The sequence below is a fragment of the Pelobates fuscus genome, chromosome 1, assembly GCF_036172605.1.
Source record: "Pelobates fuscus isolate aPelFus1 chromosome 1, aPelFus1.pri, whole genome shotgun sequence".
Lineage (NCBI taxonomy): Eukaryota > Metazoa > Chordata > Amphibia > Anura > Pelobatidae > Pelobates > Pelobates fuscus.
In genome coordinates, this window is record NC_086317.1 from 446448988 (window position 1) to 446465708 (window position 16721).

The 16721-nt window shown below is 43.7% G+C and overlaps 1 protein-coding gene across 3 annotated transcripts in view; it reads right to left on the reverse strand.

Moving 5' to 3' along the window:
- The window catches only part of ELMOD1 (ELMO domain containing 1), a 136686-nt gene that overhangs the window by 50990 nt on the left and 68975 nt on the right, over nucleotides 1-16721 (reverse strand). The gene's annotated exons all lie outside the window — the stretch shown is intronic.

Consider the following 16721-nt stretch of genomic DNA (forward strand, 5'->3'; position numbering starts at 1 on the left):
CAACCAACCAGCTAGCATTTGTCCAGGTGAAAGAAAAGCAGGGCATATGTTGTTCATTAGATGTTGTAATTCTACAACTCCCAAGATGCTTTGCCAGCCCCTAGTTCTGCTTACAAAACTAAAATACCTGCTACTTTTTGATGCTTTGGTTATTCAATTAAGTGTTATTTTTCTAGAATTCAAACTTCAGAACAAAGTTGCTGAAATGGGAATGTTCTCCAAGTCAGCCATGCTTTTCAGTAAAAAAACTAAAATTTGCAACTCACTTTGAGTTTTTGACAATTCATATTTTAGTGAAAAACCTTGATAATATAATAGTACACGAAATGGTCCAATGCTGCAAGGCTGAAAACTGAAAACTGTGTAAGGTATTTGAACTTCAAAATCCAGACATTGTTCACAGAATTTACCAATGTCCAGATTTTAGATACTAAGAATACGCCCGAATTGGGTCCAGAATTTTACAGCTGAAACATGAACCCGAATGCTTCACATTTGGTCCTGGATTTAAATAAAATTTCATGGAATTTCCACAACAAGTCTCAACAAGAAGTGAGAAGCGCTACATTTTGTTTTATTTTTTTTATTTTTTTATTTTTAATTCTTTATTTTTGTTGTGCAAAAGTTTAACAGACTTTTTTTTTTTTGCCACGACAGCAGATATAGATATTTCCAAAGGCATAATACTGTGGCGTATAAGAGAACTGCACATTTTTTAACATAATAAACAGGTTAGTAAAAGTTATGTCAGGTAATGGCAAGCCAATAAGCGTGATTGAGACATCATGTACATGCTGACATTAACATTGTCAAAGAAGAGAGATTTATATAACATGCTAAACTATGTTTAATTCTGGAGCTTGGTAGCCGCTGGGTACTTAGGTTTAAAACATAGGGAAAAGGCATATTTTAAGATGGTGGTAACGTTAGCATGCCCATCATGAGCCATACAGATATCGACAGCAGCAGGAGGAATGCCTGCTAGATTGTGTGGTAAGGTCTAGGACCTATGCTTCCAAGGGAAGAATCTCACATGGGCCAATCTGGCTGTTTTGCGGCACTGCAGGATTAAGATTAGCTGTTTTTGTCAATCTTCATCCCTGTAGTGCTTAGGGTAACAGGTAAGCAGAAAATAACATGTCGTCAAGGTTACAGAAAATTAAAAGTTGCCAGTAGAATATATGACATGAGAGGAATTAACACTTTCAGGGATGCACAAGTATTTAGATGTAGGTCATAAACATGTTTGAATAACAAGAATATTAACAAGAACAAGTTTACCACACTGCTTAGAGTATATGAGTTGAAAGTAATACCAGCACTAGGTACTGAATGGACTATTAAAGAAAATTAAAATATAAGAAATTAGATGACAACGAAACATTAGGGTGTTAGTGAGTGAGGATACATCTGCTTCAATCAGGGATGAATCAGATCTGCAGCAATATGCATGCCGACTCCTGTAATTGGGAAAGTAGCCACGGGAAAGTCCTGTCACACTTTACAGTCCGGCTTCAGGCTGTGTATAACGCCGTTACTTGCATTAATATTAAGATTATGTTAATAACCAGACAGGGATGACAAAGTGGAATGTAAGTGGTTAACAGGAAGTACTCTTGAACTGGGGATTTCTAAATAGCATGTTAAGCTTACATTCAGTTACCATGGTTATAGCATGTGGCATAGTGCTTGACTTGGTTGTTAGCCTATCCCCATCATAGGGAATTTACTGTTCCACAGAGCATGGGCTTGCAAGCCGACAGCCGGAGTTGGCAGCTGCTGATCTCGCTTGTACCTTTCTCCCTTCTCCTCGGCTCTCCGCTTGTCGTTCGTGTGTTCCAAGGGGCTGGATGGCTGTGGAGCTCCACGACTCACTGCTAGTCTGCTTATTGCCTTTCGTCGCGCGGCTTGTTTTGTGGCACGTGGGCGCTTCCTCCGCCGTCTCAGGCGTAGCGGGCCTCTGGAAAGTGCTGTCGAGCTGCTTGGTGTGTGGCAGGTAATCTTACCCAGATTCCAACGCATCTCATGGGGCCGTGCATAAGCCTTTCGGTGGTTCAGTCTTGTTGGGGAGCTGGAAGCTTGAGGTGAGTTGACTTCCCGGTGTGCTGATCTCGGTTTGTCCGCAGGCAGGTTCGGTTTACTTTCAAGCTTTTTCCAGAATGCCATGAACAGCCTGTCGATTCGGACCTCGAGTGGCTCTAGTGGGCCTCGTGTGTTGTAGGCCTGCACGGTGTCCGCCATCTTTACTGAGGCAGCATGGTGGGCTACACGTTGTTGGATTGCCCCTCCGCTGCAAGGCAGAAGGCAGTGGGTCGGTGCCGGGATATCCCTCACCGGCAGGGGGAGGAGGGGGTTCCCTTCCGCCTCTAGATGCTCCATCAGAGCTGTCCGCCGGGGAATCGGCCGCGTCCCCCGTCGGTGCTCACAGGTAGGCCGCAAAGAGGTTTTGGGGTGTAGACTGCTAATCCTTCTCTGGAGCACACCGATATGTGTCCCCAAGGTATACAGGGTTGTCTCTGCTGTCATAGGTTTGGGGTTATCCCAGTTTAATACCCGTTTAGTGCATTATTTCAGCAATTGTCTGTGGAGCTCGCTTCAAGTGCTGCCATTCAGCTTGGCAGTCAGGCCCCGCCCCCCTACATTTTGTTTTAAATACTACACCGTTATTGTATATATTTAATTTTTAGATTGTATTTTTTATATGTGTATCCAGAAGACAGGAGGGGTCTTTTTACAATCTATGTGGGTACATTTTTATCCATTATATTTTCACTTTCTGGTGTGCACGTGTGGTATATATATTTTTTAGTAAGAAGTGAGACATACCTGTAAGAGCGCTCTGACTGGCCAACCTATCAGTGCTCTCTAATGACAATTCAAAGTGTGGGAAAGCCTTTATAAAGGCTTTTCCCGCCTTGAAGCCTCAGTCAACGCGGAGCTGTCACAGAGTGAAGATTCAATTTTTTTATTTCCCCCTTCATGGTTTAGAATTTTGACATCTGTTTTTCTTCCCATGAGTTGTGTCATGGATTTAAATTTTGCCTTTTTGGGGGTTGAAGATGAGATTTAGAATAAAGAAGACTTCAGGTGCTAAGCATAATTAATATTTTTTACTGGTATCACTTTAATGCTCCTATTATTCGTGTGAGGGGCTAAGGTTTATATAATTTAAGGGTGATGGCTAGGGGTTTTAGGTTGGGCCATGTCACTAATTGGAGAGGGGTGGTGGGCAATGGCATATCCACCCACCCTTGTCTAAGTACTTATTATACACAAGGTCTCTCCCAGAATATCATTATTCAGATGGATAGGGGGGCTGGGTTAGGTATGCTAGATTTCCCACCCGTATATTGTCATTAGATCCCCTCCCCCCAATGTGGTCGGGACATTAGGTCTGCCCTGTTAAAAACAAAAAAAATGGGTTGTAGTGTTTATGATGCTTGGAGTAATAACTCTTTAAGCACAAAGAAAAGTTCTCTAAATTACACAATAAAATTTGAAACTAGTAGAGAGCAAGTGTTTTGGTTTATCATATGGAACTGGCTATAATTGACTTTACATTTTTTTTTTTTTTAAATGTACAAATAAAGCTCAGAACGGTCAATAGGTTCATGCTGCAAAACTATCAAGACATCTGCAGGCATTATCCATCCAAGTACGGGAAGCAGTATACAAAAGACCACACGAAAACTAGAGATTACATTTACTCCGGGTGCACTTCATGAATTCATCTTTTCCAAAAAAAAAAAAAAGGTAAGAGCTTCATTTATCAGAAAATGCACTTAAAGAAGAAACCCCGAGGGATCTAATAGCTTTATACAGTGAAAGGCACTAAAGTGTTCTCTATATCCATTAAGAGAAACATGGCTGGCATCAAGTCAATAGGGTCATTTAGGCTGAAGTTAACTAATTAAACGCAGTATAGACCTGTCAGCTAGGATAGAAAATATCTAACAACCGTGGGACTGTGACTCTTAGTATCCCCAACCGTCCGGATGACTGAAATTTAAAGAAGGCTTGTGGTTTGACTATCTCCAAATCTTACGCAGCTATCAGGTATTTTACTCAATTATTTTAAAAAGTCAACCGTGAGGACAGTGTGCAGTCATAGCAGCCGTGGGCACTTAAAAGCAGATGGGAAGTTGCCCAGTTTTGCTTGTGGTTAGGATGGCAATGTATTCACTTTGAATTCATGACAATTCTCACTATAGCAAAAAGCCCTGTGAATGTCCGATACATGTGTGCGGATGGCACCAGTGATTGAGAAATGTGTCTATATTCCCCATGTGGCCCATGACTGGAGTCTGGTAGAAGCTGCTCTTTATAGAATAAGCAAGGTGTACAGGAAGTTTTGTTTTGTGACCCTGCTACCCTTCACTGGACTTGTGAAATAATCCCAGTAATTACACAAGTTTTGCTGACCACCCCTAATGGATGGACTATGTTGCTCGAGAAACATGCATTTCTTTTATTTTCTCTATTCTGTCTGTTTTTATGATCAATAACCAGATTGTTGCCTTTGCTTTGAATGCAAGCTTCAATTTTGACTTAGTGACATAACAAGACAGACTATTCTTACAGGGTTATTCACAAAGTGAGAATTGTCTCGCATTTTATGTAAATTTCAAATTGAAAAGGAGAGTATAGTCCCGAAAATAATATTTTTGGGATGGACTATAAGCTCCCTTCCATTATAGTGAGCTCTGCCCCCCCCCCCTTTCATTATAAAAATGTAATGCAAGAGACACAGTCGTTAAAGCTGCCCTGTTCGCCTTTTTTCTAGTCATCAAGCATGATGACTTTTTGCTGACTTTTTGTCCAATCAAATGCTTCTCGCAGAGAAGCTCTGTGGACGAAAAGTGCATGTGTGACAAGTGACAAGCTTAGTCAATCAAATGCTTCTTACAGAGAAGCATTGAATCCCATGTTCCTCTATGAGATGTATCAGAGCTGCAGGCATTGTGCAGATGGAACGTTCGACCTTCTCATGCAGTGTGTGAGGATGTGGAACATCAAAAACAGAGTCTGACTGTGTGCAAAAGCACAATCTAGTGGCTGCCAGGCAGACAGGCACCTAAGAAGTAGTCAGCTCCACAGTGTAAACATTGTTGTTTCTCCAAAATGACAATGATTTACATTGCTGGACTGTACCTGTAGGGTCACAGTACCTAGGCCACTTCATTAAGATTACCGTAAGTGGTCTTGGGGCTTATATTGGTCCTGTAAAAATTCCCCAAGTCAGTTACATTTTCAGTTTGGCTATTTTGGGCTTAAATGTTCCCAACATTCTCCCTTTAGCGAATAACCCGAATAGTGTACTCTATGGACAATTCATATATATCCCTTAGTACAAGTAATTATATATTTTGCCTTTGTTGCTTTATATGCGTTATTTTCTGTATGATTTATCATGCATAATAAAACCTACATTGCTAAAGTGAGATTCAATCCCATGTAATGTATAAACGTGCCCTGCACAAGATTTTAGCATTTATAATCTTAAAGGATCACTATAGTGTCAGGAAAACCCCTTCAGCCACTTACCTTAATCCAGCGCCGGGCTCCCTTGGCGCTGGTGACCTCTCCTCCCCGTCTGACGTCAGCTGCCCAATCCGACGTCACTGAAGCCGAATGCGCATGCATTCTCAATGCTTTCCTATGGACGCTCTGCACGATGGAGGCGAAAGTCGCCTCCAGCGTCGCAGATGCGCCTCTAGCAGCTGTCCGGAAGACAGCCGCTAGAGGCTGGATTAACCCCAAATGTAAACATAGCAGTTTCTCTGAAACTGTTATGTTTACATGTGAAGGGTTAAAACCTGAGGGACCTGGCACCCAGACCACTTCATTGAGCTGAAGTGGTCTAGGTAATTATAGTGTCCCTTTAACTATGAAACGTCTGCCTAGTTAGCCATTAAAAAACCATAACCATTGGTGTGTTTCCCCTGACAAAAAATTAAAAAACGTAGAAGAGAAGACCGGGTTTTATATTAAATTTCCCCCCAGAAACACGCACTAGGGCTTTTTTTCAGGGGATGTATTATTTCAGGGGAAAACGTGGGCTAGAAAGCAGATCTACGTTCGGGCCTGAACATAAAACATTTTACTAAGGCATAGAATCCTGCAAATATATGTTTGGGGAAACTTCCCTGAACTTACTAGCTTACTCGCAAATGGAATCCCATGAATCTATGTTCGGGGAAAATTCCCCGAAATGACTAGGGATTATTTTCGTGGGTGGGGCTTATATTAGGAGCATCCTATTTTCGTGGAAACACAGTATAACTGGGATATTCATAGTGAGCATTGCAAAACAATATGTAGAGACCAGATGAAATGAATTACTATGGGATGCTGGTCATTAACATATCAATGTCCTCTGGCAGCAGGCAAGTTATACATACTGCCAAGGCAACACTATTCCTACAACGGGGAACTAAAAAATGTCCAGGATAAAATGGATGATTCGGCAAGTCTTACATCATGGAATGATGTCATCAATACCTCACATGAGATATGTTACCCATGACATATGGACTCATACCTTGAAAGAATAACAGAGCTAAGCCCTCTTTTTTCAGATTCCCATGTTTGTGGTCTTGAAGTATGGCATTACAGCAGTAAGTAAACATAATCAAAGGGGGTCATGGACGGGTAAAGGAACCCAGGTGAGAGTTGTGACCAGTTTCTCTACTGAAATAGTAAAATCATGACTCGGAATAACAGGAATTAGTAAATTACGTAACACCAGATGATCAGAAGTCTGCCTTTGGAAGTGACTGGAATGACTGCATTGAATGCCCAGGCCAGGCCAAATAACTACCATACTGACTTCTTTCCTGGGCAACTGTAATAAATAGAGCTTTATCAATTCAGAGCACTGTCCATTATCGATTGGTTTGGTTCCTGTTGTAATATGATAAAGTACTATTATGCATTTGTTCTGCCAGCTTACAAGGTTATTGTGTGAGCTAATTTTACGCTTATTTCCAGCAGATATGTTAAGCTTTGATTTGTGTCTTTAGATCACAAATTAAAATTAAATGCATGATAATGAAATGAATTCTTGGCTCACTCTGTCAATTTATGCAGGATAGGTACTCATTCATTGACTAAGAGCTTTAGATCAGTACTCTACGTATGTTGTACAAAACTGAAATCCAGTGTCTTACTCTTGAGAAAAACTAACACAGCATCAGTGCCCTGTCTGGCAACAGGTATGTGTCAAATAGTTTGACAGTTCATGTTGGCTGGCGTCAACCACTACAACAGCTGGACTACTCACACCATAACCACTACACATGGCTGTTGTAGTTGTGATGCTTGGATCGTCCCTTTAAAGCAGCCCTGTCATCTAGGTTAACTTCCTGATGTAGATGGAGGATCCAGCAAAATCACAGGATTCTCCACACACTAACTCTTGCAATGCGCAAGAAGCAGTCTTTTCCCACAGCTGTTACTAGCGACAACAACTGTTAAGAAATAAAGCGGACAGTGGAAACTCTGTCTTCTGGCAACTTAGCCTTTGCCTAGAAGACAAACAAGTTCCTACTTTGTCTTGTGATATTTTCTAATCATGTTGGAATTTCAATTAATAAAAAAAAAAAAAAAACTTACAAAAACAAAACAAATAGTGACATAAAGTGATTGAGCAACTTTACATATGTGAAGGAGCAGCTCCCACCATCATGGTAGATTTTTAATATTGCAGGTTTTCTATGTAAAACCAATGAAGATATGAAGACTGGCAAAGAATCATCAGAGTTGTAGTGCTGCAACAGTTATGGGTCCACCTTTTATCCAACCCTGTATTAATTTCTTTTGAAATATTTTTTTTCCCCATTAGTAATTTATGCATTTTTAGACAATGGTACATATGGTGATCTACAGTTATTCTTATACAGATACAATCAAGTGGTTGACACGGTTGCAGTCATTGTCAAGGTGTAGGGTAAAGAAGGCAAATGAAAGAAAAATTCAATATTAAACAATAACAATTAAATACAGTATGCTAGGCTCTAAAACTATCAATGCAAGTTTTGATAGGGACAGGAGTGGGGGGGAAATAACACTATGGGACAGGGGAGGGGGGGAAAGAACACTATGGGTCAGGGGAGGGGGGAAAGAACACTGTGGGACAGGGGAGGGTGGGAAAGAACACTGTGGGACAGAGGAGAAAAGAACACTATGGGACTGGGGAGGAGGGGGGGAAAGGACACTAAAATAGAGGAAGGGGAGAGGAACATTAAGAGGGGGGGGAACCACTAAAAGAGAAAGGAAGTTTTTCATATTACTGTATATACTCGAGTATAAGCCGACCCGAATAAAAGCCGAGGCCCCTAATTTTACCCTAAAAAACTGGGAAAACTTATTGACTCGAGTATAAGACTAGGGTGGGAAATGCAGCAGCTACTGGTAAATTTCTAAATAAAATTAGATCCTAAAAAAAATATATTAATTGAATATTTATTTACAGTGTGTGTATAATGAATGCAGTGTGTGTATAATGAATGCAGTGTGAGTGTATGAATGCAGTGTGTGTATGAATGCAGTGTGTGTATGAGTGCAGTGTGTGTGTATGAATGCAGTGTGTGTATGAATGCAGTGTGTGTATGAATGCAGTGTGTGTGTGTATGTGTGTGCAGTGTGTGTGTGTGTGCAGTGTGTGTGTGTGTGTGTGTGTGTGCAGTGTGTGTGTGTTGCAGAGCCTTGGTGGGGGGTGGGCAATTTTTTTTGTTTTTTATTATTTATTTATTATTATTTTTATTTAATTTCATTATTATTATTTTTTTATTATTATTTAATTTAATTATTATTATTATTATTAACATATATTTTTTTCGTCCCCCCTCCCTGCTTGATATATGGCAGGGAGGGGGGCTCTCCTTCCCTGGTGGTCCAGCATTGGCAGTTCAGTGGGGGCTGTGGGGGCTGTGAGAGAGCGTTACTTATCTCTCCTGCAGCTCCTGTCAGCTCCCTCCTCTTCCGCGCCGTCCGGTCAGCTCTTCTGCCAGCTCACACTGTAAGTCTTGCGAGAGCCGCGGCTCTCGCGAGACTTACACTGGGAGCTGACCGAGGTGCTGAACGGACGGCGCGGAGGAGGAGGGAGCTGACAGGAGCTGCAGGAGAGATAAGTAACGCTCTCTGACAGCCCCCACAGCCCCAATCTGTATTATGGCAATGCAAATTGCCATAATACAGACTATTGACTCGAGTATAAGCCGAGTTGGGGTTTTTCAGCACAAAAAATGTGCTGAAAAACTCGGCTTATACTCGAGTATATACGGTAGATTAAATTCATTAAAAAGTCTAATATTAATAAAATTATAGGGGGAAAAAAACTTTTTTTTATATCATTTGGGGAAAAAAGTCATTTTCGGTTTCGGGTTTCGGCTTTCGGCCAAGGGCATCTTGAATTTTCAGTTTCGGCCCAGAATTTTCATTTCGGTGCATCCCTAATATATATTAGATATAGATCCCTAATATATATATATTAGATATAGATATAGATATAGATATAGATATACACACATACACTTATACCCGTTTTGCAAGTTCTCGTTTGTATTTTTATTTTGTAAATTCTTTATTATGACGAACAGGTGAGTACAGAAACACACAGTCATACACCACAACAGTGTATATACGGCAAGTCAGTTCGTAAATTAACATCGAAAGTAAGCATTATTATCTTCTGATCATCTGATATGCAACAAGCGTCATATGGCTGTTCAGCAACCAATAAAGCGTAGGCAACTTGAGCAAAGTAAACAATCAAACAAATATAGATAGATGCATCTTTAAAAGCTAATACAGTTCCAGTAACATCAAAAACCTCTCAATTAAAGCTAGACAATGGGATATCTCAGGGCCCCCGTTCCGTGGCACCTTCAGGTGGCCCGGTTTATAAATCTAATAGCCGGGAGAGTAGGTAGTAGTCATAGTCACAGTCATGGTGAGATGCGACATATATGGCTGAGGGTGATGTGGAATTATTAAAAATCTATATTGTACTTGTATTGAATTATTGTACTAACTCCATTTTAACTTTATACTGTGACTTCGTCCTCCATTTTGTCCTCCTAACCTGACTTCTTCAATCCTCCATTTTGTCCTCATGACTTAACTTGTTCATTTTAAAACTACATTACGTGACTGAACTTCTCAACCCAATTAATACAGTAGACAAAGACCGTGTTTCCTTCAAGGACAAGTACCAGGAGGTGCTGGCTACTCCTTAAGACTTGCTGGCTACTCCTTAAGAGCTTATAAGATAGTACAGTTTGAAGGCCACAGAACACAGTAGTAATGAAATGTTCTATTCATAAGAGACCTTGCACCTGGACATAAAGCCTGATATCATTGACCGTGTAAAATGACGCTTAGGACCCCCTTGTCCCCCACCCGTGTCCAGAATAATCCCACCTCTGATGGGTGGGCACGGGACTAACCTCTTAATTTTACTAACCAATAGGTAAGACACTAACTCCGTCACTTAACAATTAATCCAATTGATGATGTTTATTTGCTGATATTCTAATAATCAATGATGACGCAAAATGCCTCTTAAAAGGGCCTGCGCGCCCGCTTTTACTCCACTTGCCAATAAACTTTCTCGAAGTTATTTTAACCTGAACCTCGTGTGTCAGACTTAATTACTTCAGCGTATATACGCAATTTAATTTTATTGATTTGGACAGGAACAGATAGACTTTGAACATTTTGGTTTACTTTCAAAAAGTAACATAACAACTTGGCGCCCAACGTGGGGCATCGGGCTATGTCTGGCCGGTGAGCCGTCCTAAGGAAGACAAGGGTGGACGGAGGAATCCTGGGGGTAGGAAGGGAGACTGATCACCTCCAAGTACACGGTAGAGACTTCTGCAGAGCCACCGGTATGTTCCGGCCCCTTTGATTGACCCGTCCACGTGTCTGTGACTGCTTCCCGGGAGGACATCAAAGACAGGTAATATCTTGCCCGGTGTCTCGTTACTCACTTGTTTACCTGCAATTTTAGTCTATCTGTTGCCTGGGTGTGTTCGAATTGTTTGCTTGTTTTCCCCTTTTTGGGATAAAGGGGGGTGGACCTGAGGGGAGTTGCCTGGGTCTTCAGTGTGTCTGTCTATCTGTTTGTACTTTACCCCTTTTGGGATAAAGGGGGGTGGACCTGTGGATTCGTTCCTGGGGGTCTTCTGTTGCCTGTTTTACCTCTTTTAGGAACCACGGTGCTGTGGTTGTAAGGAAAAAGGGGGGGTTGACCTGTGGATGTGTTCCTGGGGGTCATCTTTTCCTGTTTAACTCTTTTAGGAGCCTCGTGGCTGGGGCTGTAGGGAAAAAGAGGTGTGTTGGATCTGTGGAGATTGTGTAGACTCATAGTTTCCTGGGGATCCTTCTTGTGCCACTTTGATAGCCTAGCTAGCTTCTCTGTGCACGTTACTCTGCTTGCAGAGTGGTGGTACCCTCCAGCTTTGAGCGCTGAGCTGGAGCCATTCCAATTTTTATTTTGTGGTGTGTGAATTCGGGCAGGCATTGCTGTCTTCATCACCACGGAGTAGTGGGACTTATAAAGTGGGTCTTTATGGGGGCACTACAAGAGTGAGGGTAGCGCAGACACTACGAGTGGGCTGCTGTGACGAGGGAGGCATATGGATTTCGGACCGGTGTTAGTTGTTATCCTTGGCCGTTGGTAGTAAGATACTACGGGATTGAGGGAGGTGACTTTGGAGTAAGCACAAGAGTAAAGGAAAGGAATTACTGTTGATTTCATTTGAACTGTGATGCATGCACTGTATTTCAACTGTATTGTTGTCTTGTCTGTTTAATCAGGAGTCTCATGAACTCCTGTGTCTGTCTCTAAGGATTTTCCTTGCCTTTCGTCTTTTCTGTACTTCCTATATTATTATACTATCCACTCCCATTCCTCTTGAAGGAGAAGTGATTGGTCACACACTTCTCACCTCGCTCCAATCCGTGTCTACCACCCCGGGTAGTCGGATTCAGTGACTAGTCTACGTTTTGGGAAGACGCACCTGAGAAAGTTTTGCGGTTCTCGGGTGGCAGTCGAGCATTGTAGACGTTCTTGTTCCGTTTTCCTTCTCTCTCCCTATATCTAGGACGCTGGTATAGGGGTAAAGGGATTATGGGGCAGGATTTAAGCAAGCCCAATAAGGGCTGGTTAGCATGTGATTTGGTAGAAAACAGAGAGGGTGAGGAGATGGTTAAAGGTGTTGTAAAGATTGCAAAAGTATGTAAAATTACTGTACCAACGGGTGGAAGATTGCAACCAGAAAGTTGGCGTAAGTTACTGGCAGAAATGAAAGGCAAGCTTACAGATAATGGTTTATTAAAGACTGCTGAAGCATGGTACAGAGTAGCGAAGGCTATTCAGCTAGAAGGTTGGGTTGAGGAAGAAATAAATCACAAGGGTGTGAAATTGTTTGTGTATCATCAGAATTGTGTTGCTGGGGTCTACCCTCAGCCAGCGCCCCAAAGTGGCGCCCAGGGGACGTCTATCCCCAAGGTTCAGTCAGCAGTAGGTGATAGCCAGCTGACTATGTTCCCCGCTCCCAATCCTCCTAACACTCATCCCGCCACCTCCCCTGTTTGCCCGGTCCTGAATTCTGATGGATCTTTCTTTTCCCCCTCCCCGTCCCTAACCTTCCCATCATCCTCGTCCATCCCTACGCTACCTGCTGTACCTCCCCCTAACATTTCATCTGCCATTCCTTCCCTACGCTCCCTCTCCGTTCATGACCCCCTCCCTTCCTCATCCGCCCAACTAACCACCTCTTCCACCCTCGCCCCGACTCCTCCCCCTCCCATCTCCACCCCAGTCCAATACCCCACCTCCTTTCCCTCCCCAGCCTGGCCCTACCCCTTCCCGTATCCCATGACTCTGCCCTATCCCGGATATCCACTACCCCTTCCCCAAGCCACTCCCCAGGTCCCGGTCATGCCCAGTCCGACACAGTCTGCCCCGGATGTGCCCTCTTCCAACATGGCCGCCGCTTCTTCCCTTAACCCTACTGTAACACCTTCTCCGGCCACCAATATGGCGGCCCCCAGTTCGGCCCTGATGCCGGTAATCCCCGGTGACTACCTATCCCCAGGTTATGACTCACTAGCCACCCCCGCATCTGGGGCTCGTTCCCAACCACCGATCCTTTCACCTCATTCGGGCCCTGCACCACGCAAAAGAGCCAATATCATAGAATTCGATGATGACGAGATGGACAGGGTGTCCCATGTCTCATCGGAGCTTGCCGCGGGAGCCCCAACTCACCGTTCTATCGATGACCCTTTTGGCCACAAGGGTCGGGGAGAACAGGCCCCTTCTAAATATGTTGCCTTTAACCCCACTCAAGCTAGCGCATTAATGAAATCGCTCCCCGACCCAGAAAAACAGCCTATGCCTTTCTACCGAGGGATAGTTCAAATTCAAAAGACTTATTCCGCCGCATGGCGTGATCTACTCAGCATTTGTGCTATTAAAGCAGGGGATGCCTATTGGCCAAGTATGGCCCGTCACCTCAGTACAGATCTGCTTTCCAGTGATGTTGATTACCCTTCCGGGGTAACCTTTTGCACCCAATTAAGAGAATGGGCTAAGGACAAACTTGCAGATCAGGCTGCTGGCCTTACTGATGTTGTTCAAGAAAAAGGAGAATCAGTGGAAAAGTTTCATGCAAGACTGTATCAAATGTTCACAGATTTGGGGTTTGATCTTACTGACAAAATTCATTCACAAATGCTGTCAGGTGCGTTCGTCCAAGGCGTTAAAGACTCTATACGCAAGGGAATTATTGCTGCACGCCCTGAATATAAGGTTGTTCCCCTGGATACCCTGCTTTTAGTCGCTAGGGGCCTAGAATCTGCCCAGACCCCCAAAAGGCCAAGCTCTGCTCCTCTTATGGTATCACGCAGTGTCCCTGTTCCCAGGGGCACCAGACCAGAGGATAGCTTCTGCTTTAATTGCAAAGCTAAAGGTCATTTTAAAAGTGATTGCCCGGAACCCAAAAGAGAGATAAGGAAGCCATCCAGGCCTGCCCCGGTCGCTAAGACCGAAAAAGGGGTCCCAATAGTTGAGGAACCCGATGAATAGGAAACTGGCAAGCCTGTGTCTGTAACCCCTGTAATGGCAGTGTCTACAGGGGATAAGGGGGGGCCACTTGCCACAGTGACTTTGCCCATTGAAGGCCACCCCACCACATTTCTAGTTGACACAGGTGCAGCCCGTAGTGTTCTACGAGAACAAGACTTGCCAGACCCATCTTTTCTGTCAAATATTGATGTCTCTTGTGTTGGAGTGGATGGCCAACCGAGACATAGCCCTCTAACAACTCCACTACGAGTTGGTTCTAGCCTGCTCGCTCGCTTTGTAGTATCCTCCACATGCCCAATTAACCTGTTAGGTGCTGATGTCCTCTCACGCCTGCAAGCATCCATCACCTTTACCCCGGATGGGCAGGTAGAAATGTTTACACCTCTGTCTGTATCAGACACTTCAGCCCTATGCTCTTTGCCTCTGATGCTGCATTTAGAAAAGCCCCGTGAGGAGACAGCAGAATTAAGGTCCAATTTCCCAGAGGAATTGAAAACACAGGTGCCCGCAAAGTTATGGTCCTCAGGCCCAGAGGACATAGGTCACCTAAATGTTCCCCCTGTGGTGGTAAAGCTTATTTCAGGAGCTAAATTACCAAGAAAACCACAATATCCATTAAAACCAGCACAGTCTGCTGCAATTTCTGTCCACATTAAGGCACTCTTGGAGAAGGGTGCCCTTGTCAAATGTAAATCTGAATGTAACACCCCTTTATTTCCTGTGAAAAAGAAAACTCCAAAGGGTGAGCCAGAGAAGTATAGGATGGTTCAGGATCTCCGTGCTGTTAATGAAGCTACAGTCCTGGACACCCCTCTTGTACCAAATCCTCATACTCTGCTCTCTGGAGTCCCACCATCTGCAAAATTCTTCACAGTTATTGACCTAGCAAATGCTTTTTTCAGTGTCCCACTGGACCCATCCTGCCAATATCTGTTTGCTTTCACTCATGAGATGCAACAGTATACCTGGACTGTCATGCCCCAAGGGGCACAAAATTCACCAAGTCAATTTGCAAAGGCCATGGCCACCATCCTTGACCCATGGCAAGCCGAGCACCCAGAAGTTGTTCTGCTTCAGTATGTGGATGATTTGCTGCTCTGTGGAGATGACATACCCACTACCGAAGAGTGCTCAATTAGTCTGCTTTGTTATTTGGCAGAACAAGGATGCAAAGCTTCACTCATCAAGCTACAGTTCTGCCAACCTTCAGTAATTTTCCTTGGACATTGCCTATCTCAAGGTACCAGACATCTTACTCGGGACCGGGTAAGAGCTGTGCTGGATATTCCGCCTCCAAGGACTTCTAAGTCTCTTCATGCCTTCCTAGGCCTCATTTCCTACTGCAGAGCATGGATCCCAGAAGCCTCTCTGCTCATGCAACCTCTCTATGACGCACTTAAGTCTGACCCTTTCTGTTTAACTAGAGAAGCTATGGACAATTTTACTGCTCTCAAACGAGCCATTGCTTCTGCTCCTGCCTTGGGCCTCCCTGACTACTCCAAAACTTTCAAATTGTTTGTCTCTGAAAGACAAGGCCACGCAACAGGAGTGCTCACCCAAACTAATGACTTAAGAGGCCGCCAGAGGCCTATTGGATATTTCTCATGTCAACTGGACATTGTGGCCAGAGGGACTCCTTCCTGTCTCAGGGCTGTTTTTGCTGCGAGAGAACTCATAGAGAAGACCTCAGACCTGGTCCTTGGCCACCCTCTGGTTGTTTTGGCCCCTCATGACATCTCTGCCATCATCAACCAAGTCCAGCTCAAGCACGTGTCTCCAGCCAGACACCTGCGCTTACAGTGTCATCTTCTTTTGCCTGACAACATCTCCATCCAAAGATGTCAGGTGCTTAATCCATCCACTCTTCTTCCACTCCCTGAGGGGGGTATCTACTATGGATTTATCACGGATGAAACCTACATTCACCTGCTCTGTGGATGTATCAAGAAAGTCATGCATCCACATTTGACATTTTATGAAGGTGAAAAACCTCTCTGTGAAGGCCCAGATCACGCCTTCTGCACCACGTGGTACAAACCAAACATTACCCCTGAACCTTGCTATGAAGATGAGCTTTACCACCGGACCGATGTAAAGCTTACTGCACAAGACTTCTATTGTGACTCTGACGGCAATAGTATGGTCTTGATCCAGCTACCTCAACAACTTAACTACCTTTACCGTCATTGGGATACTGCTATCCCACATATTCCTGTTACCAAGTTGAAGACAAGGTCATGGAATGATCTTGGGCCCATGGCAAAACTATGGGCCACCATGACTGAAGAACAGCTACAGGAAAATGGTATTGTCAAATACCCAACAACTGACCTTCTAGAAGCATGGCCACGCCATTTCCTGGAAAAGGAATTTCAAGATCTGGTCATAAAGAATGATTATGACCCAGAAACACCTCATGACTGTTTTGAGCAGATGAAAATGGAAACAGTGCACTTACCAACTGTGCATGAGAACCCATTACCAGATCCGGATTTTACCCTGTTTGTGGACGGATCGAGATATGCCGATGAAGGAGGAACATATCATACAGGATATGCCGTAACCACAACAGATGAAGTTATTAAATCATCATCCTTACCACCAGCAATGTCTGCACAAGAAG